The sequence below is a fragment of the Hippocampus zosterae genome, chromosome 21, assembly GCF_025434085.1.
Source record: "Hippocampus zosterae strain Florida chromosome 21, ASM2543408v3, whole genome shotgun sequence".
Taxonomy (NCBI): Eukaryota; Metazoa; Chordata; class Actinopteri; order Syngnathiformes; family Syngnathidae; genus Hippocampus; species Hippocampus zosterae.
This window is the reverse complement of record NC_067471.1, coordinates 8,023,766-8,029,765: the sequence shown is the minus strand read 5'-3', so window position 1 is coordinate 8,029,765 and position 6,000 is coordinate 8,023,766. Positions and strand designations below refer to the sequence as shown.

Below are 6,000 nucleotides of genomic sequence, written 5' to 3'. Positions count from 1 at the left end.
TGGAAGCTGAGACGGACAATGGAGGGAGGCCAGATTCAATGCTTAAAAAGAAGGAACGCGGCCAAAAATCACAGTTTGACACTCGGAGGATTGCAACATAATCTTTTAAAATAAATTTTATTTAAAAAAAAACAAAACTCTATTGGCCATACTAATAGAAAATATCAAAATCGGGCCTTTTTGGTAAGCGCTCCGCTCTGCAGTTTTTACAATAACATCATATGCTGCCTCGTCCATTTTCCGTACGTTCCCCCATCCCTGATCTGAGCACATCTGTCATGTGCACATTAGCGGTTAAAACCGACCCCCCCCCCAAAAAAAATAAATAAAATAAAATAAATAAAGCCAATCTCGACCTTGTTGCTAAGCCCGCAAGGCAATTAAACGAAACAAATCTTCAGGTTTTATCCCTTTTAACTTCCCGGCAATGTTTCCATGACAACCTCCGTGCATGTTAAGGCAACCAGAAGTGATCACATTGAGCCTCCCCCACCCCCAACCCTTCCGCCCCCCCCTCCCTCCTTCCACCACCCCAAAGTAAGAATGGAATTTGTGTTGACAGTTTTGGCCTTTTAATGGCACTTTTTGTGCCACACAAAAGTATTTGTTTACCGCGATCATCCCCTGCACGCTGTCAGCTTCGCAAGGCTTTAGCTCTCGAGATAAAAGAGTGTATTACGCGCTTAAGAGCCCCCCCCCCCCACCTCCCCCCTTTTTGCACCATAATTACCCAACCCCACTGTAATGATGTTTTGTGTGCCCAGTTGCTAAGGGTCTTGAGACAGCTCAGACTTGAATTTTTTTTTTTTTTTTTTTTAAACTTCTGCTCCGGGTCAAAGAAGCCGGACGTGACCCGTGCTGGTTTAGGTGATTTTGTCATACTCCTCAGTTGGGTGTGGAATAAAAAGTTCAAATATAAGAGACACGCGTCGCTCGGTTTGCCTCAAAGTGCGCACGGGGCGGCCAGAATGTCGTCACTGTGGACGTGGACGATGGAAAAAAAAAAAATAATAATAATAATTAGCACCATTAGCTTCATTGAACAAACACTTGTTTACATGCTCCGGCCGTTTTCTGATGAATGCGGTTGGAAAAAAAAACAATCAAAAGTCAGCGTTGGTTTTGGGGTGTTTGCTCCGAATGAAGGAGGTCACTGGCGGCAAAATTGCAAGGTCAATCCCCGAGCTCCTAACCGCATGTGACGGCCAGCCCGTCACTCGTCGTCGGCGCCGGGGGGGGGGGGGTGCGAACGGTTGCTCCGATTGCACTCGTCTTCGCCTCATCCGTTTTGATGTCGGGAAGATGTCGGAAGTTGAGCGATTTGACCAGCTAGCTGACTAGCTCTCATTTGCGACGAGTTGTTAAACCGACGGCGTTGACTGGTTGCCTTTTTTCACTTCGGACCCAAAATGGAAAGTATGTTGTGAGAGGAGCAAATCAAGCCAGTGCGGTAGAGGGGGGGTGGGGGGGTTGACGGTAACGCTTTTTGACAGGCACATTAGGCCGCAGAAAGAGCATCCAGCTCGGGGCAGAGGGCATATGGCGCTGCCTTCTGCCGGCGTCGCTCCAGACCAACCTAGAACACTGGCGCGGGGTCACGACTGTCTCAGGTTTGTTCCTTCTGTCTCACTTGGGCGAATAAAACGGGACGGGGGAGAACGGAGGCCAGGGAGGGGGGGGGGGGGATGGGCGGCCGGGGTACATGAGCAAGCTTATTTGTCGGGTCCCGAGTACCGGACGGTGTCTTCGGCGAAAAAGACAAAAGGGATGTTAGCTGCTTAAGTGAGGGCGGTGGGGGGAGAGTGGAGGGGGGGGGGACATTTGACATTATCGCATTTGAAACTGGCGTTCGCCACCGTAGCCATAGCGGAGGGATTTGATCTTCTTTCAACCATCTGAAGGGATCTTGCCGCTTTTCGGGACGAGGCGCTCTAATCCTACTCTAAACAATGGCCGTGTTTCCACTGCAGCGGCTTGGCTTGGTCCATGCGAGGGGAGGGGTCGGGTAGGGGGGGGGGAGTATAAAGTTTAAGATGACGCATGGCTCTGGTCTGAAGGCGACGTATCGTGGGAGGGTAATTACAGGCTCCGAGTGGATCACTGTATTTTTTAAAAAATTTTTAAATTTTTTTTCAAATGGAGCGTTTGCTTTCAAACAACGTTCCATTTCCATGATATGCGGCGAGTCTCTTCACCTTCCGCCGAGCAGCGCGGCAGATGGAGCCGTCTTGAGTGCCCATCAGAGCCCTAAAGACCGCCAAGCAGCTGTTGGTGCGCTCCAACTTTTTTTTTTTTGTTTAGTTTTTTTGTTTTTTCTCTGTGGCGCCGTGTCAAACCTGTTCCAACACCTGTTTCTGCAGACGCAAATCTGTTGTTTTGTCATTTCATTAAACAAGGCGCCACGGCGAGGGTCCCTCGTGGTTGCGAACGCGACTGGCACCGAGCCCGGTTGGCATGCCGCACAACGAGAAGCCTGAGGCAGGGGTGAGGAGGGGGGCGGGGGGGGGCGTTGGGGTGACTCAGCCAGGAGATGCCCTCGTGGTTCAATCTGTCCGGCTTCCTAAAATGTGGCTAATTATGAGCACTCTTACGTGATTAGCATCTTCTGTCTTTGAGTGAACGTTAAAGGAAGCCCCCCCCACCACCACTCCCCCCATAAAAGTGGTACACGCGTGTCTGGCACACGACTTCCTCCCTCCTCCGCCTCCCGCTCCCATCCGCATCCCTTCATCATCTGGCGGCCTACCGCAGCGCTCGCCTCGTCACCACATGCGCTAGCGCCGGGGCCTTGCTTTTGCTCCGGGGCTAATTCGTTCGCTGGTAAACGGCGCGCTTGACGGCGGGGGGTGGGGGGTGGGGGCCCGTGCACGCAAAGCTAGGATGGTGTCAGCGGTTACCACGACGATAATGATGATGATGATGATGACGGCAGCGATGATGAAGAGGGGGCGGAGGGAGGGCGGAGCCGACTCTCGGCGCGGGTTCGCTCCTTCGAAATCTGGAGATTGCTGCCCGTAATCCATCCCTTGTGCCGAATACGACAAATACGGTATGATATCCCGCAAGAGTTTGTGGAGCACTCCAGGGGGGTGGATAGGGCCTCTGAGAAATCTCCTTGACGCGTGGCACTCCCCGGCCACAACATTAGGTACACCTTGGAGAGCCAATCCGGGCTAATCCGGCGCGATAATTCAGAACCGCCGGTAGGCTCCGCCCTCCCCTCCAACCTTCCCGCCATGGCTTGGTGATTTGTACCCCCCCGCACCCCGCTTCCCGCCCAGACACGGGCATTAAAGCCCCGGCCCCACAAGCCCCCTCTGATTCGGGGAGAGTTCATTAGAGATGGGCCTTTGATGGGCGGCCTTTTCATGTGACTACCGGTTCCTCAAATACCTTGATGTCGAAGCTTAAGAAGCCATTGTGCAGTAAGCCCCCCCTTATTTAGATCTGCATACTAAATCAAGGGGGGAGTAAATAACCAGCCAGCAGATGGAAGCAAGGAGATAAGGCGCCCGAGCGAACAATCGCGTTTGTATTTTGTTATGATGTTGACAGCGGCTAAAATTCGCTAATCTGGAGCGGCTGCTCTGCATTTCAAAGAAATCTCATTTAGGAGCACCGAGGATAAAGTCCCCCCCGCCCCCTACACCTCATTGTGTCCGTTTTTATTGCATTCTTTACTAATTTATCGGGCCGCAGATTTAACGCGCGGCGCTCGGAGCCGGCGCGGGCTACGTGGAGGCGCGGGGGTCTTAAGCACTGTGAAAAGCGGGCCGTGTCTAGACCGTGAGTCGGGGGTAATTACACGTCTGACCGTGAATAGAATCAGATTCCCAGACTCGTCTTTCTTTGAGTCGGCCCTGAATCGCTTGACGAGTGCCGATAAGACGCCCCGTTCGGTCCCACCCCCGCCGAAATATCGCGGCCGACTGGAAATCGGGTTTCTCTGTCCCCGGCGCCGTATTTACTTTGCCGATAAACTTATTGTGTACCGTAATCTCACTTGTTAGCATAATGTCTTCTTTCATGGGCGGACCCTCCTTTTCTCTGTAGCCCGGAGGTATTTACGCCCCCCCCCCGGCCCATCCCGCGCTTCAAGAGTTGATCTTCCTTCAAGTGTGCCGGTACTTCATGTAAATATCAGCCTATAGCGTGATTAGGCCTTCGCGAATCCGTTCATGGACTTTGGTGTTTATAAGTGGATAGAATTTACCAGTGGATTTATATTTGGGGTATCCAGATATGTGCGCTATTTGGAGGTCAAAGCAGACATCTCCAATGCTTTTTTGGGGGGGGGAGCAGGGGTGGGGGGGAAATATCATTAGAAGCAACATAGCCGCATTAAAGTCAACATAGTCGGTAGCGCATGCCAGCTTTTGCCATCCGAGTGCACAAATTGATTGTCAACGTAAAAAAACAAACAAAAATAACGTTTTCTTTTTTTTTTTTTTTTTCGCGTGCACGTCACTCCCCCCCCCTCCCACTCCCCCATCACGAGGGCGCAATCTGTGCAGCATTTTCCCCGCAAAGTCAAAACAGTGAGAAATTATAGCAGTTGGCATGTTTTGTTTTCAGCTGTGCTCCTTGAGCTTGGGGCTTTTTTTTTCCTTCTTTTTCTTCTCTCCCCCCCCCCCCATCCCCCTTTTTTCGGGTACAGTTCACAGAGCACATTCCTCAGCGGTTGCCGGTTGCCTCTCGGGGTCATTGGAATCCTGAGAGAGAATCTCCGAGAGGAACATCCGGGGCCGTTCTTTGCCCCCTCGTGCCACCTCTGGCGCGCTTCCTTCAGATAAATTCAAGTCCTCGCTGAATTTATTTTATTTTATTTCATTTTATTTTCATCCCAAATCGATGCCGCGTCATTGACACTGACTGTACAGTTGAAGTCTTCTGAATGGAATCTAACGAGGAGTCAACGGCCTGTCAGGGTCTCACCGTGATTTATTTGGTGTTGAGATTGTGTCCCTTCAGGCGTCCAGAGACCAACGTGTGTGTGTGTGTGTGAGTGTGTGTGTGTGTGTGTGTGTGTGTGTGTGAGACACAATAAGCACACACACGTTCTCCCGTTTCACAGCCCAAATCCAGGTGCACTTTGTTGTTCCACAATTTATTGCCTTCACCCACAAGCCGTAGGAAAGAAAGAAAATAGTTCGCCAAGCCCCAGTCGAGCCTGCACATGCCAACACCCCCCCCCCAAAAAAAACCCACACCCGCCCCCGCAAGCTCCAGAGCGCACCTTTTGCGAGTGTTAAGAATAAAAGATGTCCTTTTATGCTACAAGCGCGCGGGCTAATGATGGCCGCCATCGTGGTGGCGCCGCCGCCCCCGCCCCCGCCCCCTCTGTGACGGACGGATTCGTTCACGCGAATTTCAAAGTTTGGAGCGTCCGCTTCTGGTGCAGTTGTGCAAGTCCGGCGGAGTGATTGCGGTGGCTGGCGCAGGTCAAGAGGGGAGCCCATTATGACTCGCTTTCAAATGTAGCAAATCTTGTCCACCTTGATGGAATTGGCCCTCCGCTTGTGCCTCTTTCACACCCCACGGCTTTTCAATCTACTCTTGCTCAGAAGTTATGATAGGGGGGGGGCGCTTTGCTGTCTTTGTATTTATTTTGTTGACGTCCCGATTGAGATTTGTAGCGGGAACAGGCTCGTATGAGCTCAAAGGGATAGGAGAGTATATCATTCCGTCGCGTTAGCCGCGCCGCCGTTTTGCTAACGTCTGTTTTGCTAACGTCCGTTTTGCTAACGTCTATTTTGCCCTTTTGTGTTTTTTAGGCTGAAATATGCTGACTCTGCGCCCATAGAAGCAACGCCAAGAGACGCCCGCTGAAAAGTCCAAAGTGGTAAGTGAAAGACTTTTGACTTTTTCGTCGCGTGCAGGCGCGGGTTTTTTTGGGGCGCGTACGATACAACGAGGCACACTCCCCGCAAAAAAACCCCCATATCTCTCCTGAGCAGAGTCCAAATGCTCAACCAGATTTGAAAACCAGTTTTGCTCATC

The 6,000-nt window shown here is 51.6% G+C and overlaps 1 protein-coding gene across 1 annotated transcript in view; it reads left to right on the top strand.

The window, feature by feature from the left end:
• The first annotated feature begins 5,690 nt into the window (after positions 1 to 5,690).
• foxp2 (forkhead box P2) overlaps positions 5,691 to 6,000 on the top strand; it is a 58,378-nt gene continuing 58,068 nt past the window's right edge. The window contains 1 exon segment of the mRNA XM_052055278.1: positions 5,691 to 5,842. The gene's annotated coding sequence lies outside the window, so the exon portion shown is untranslated.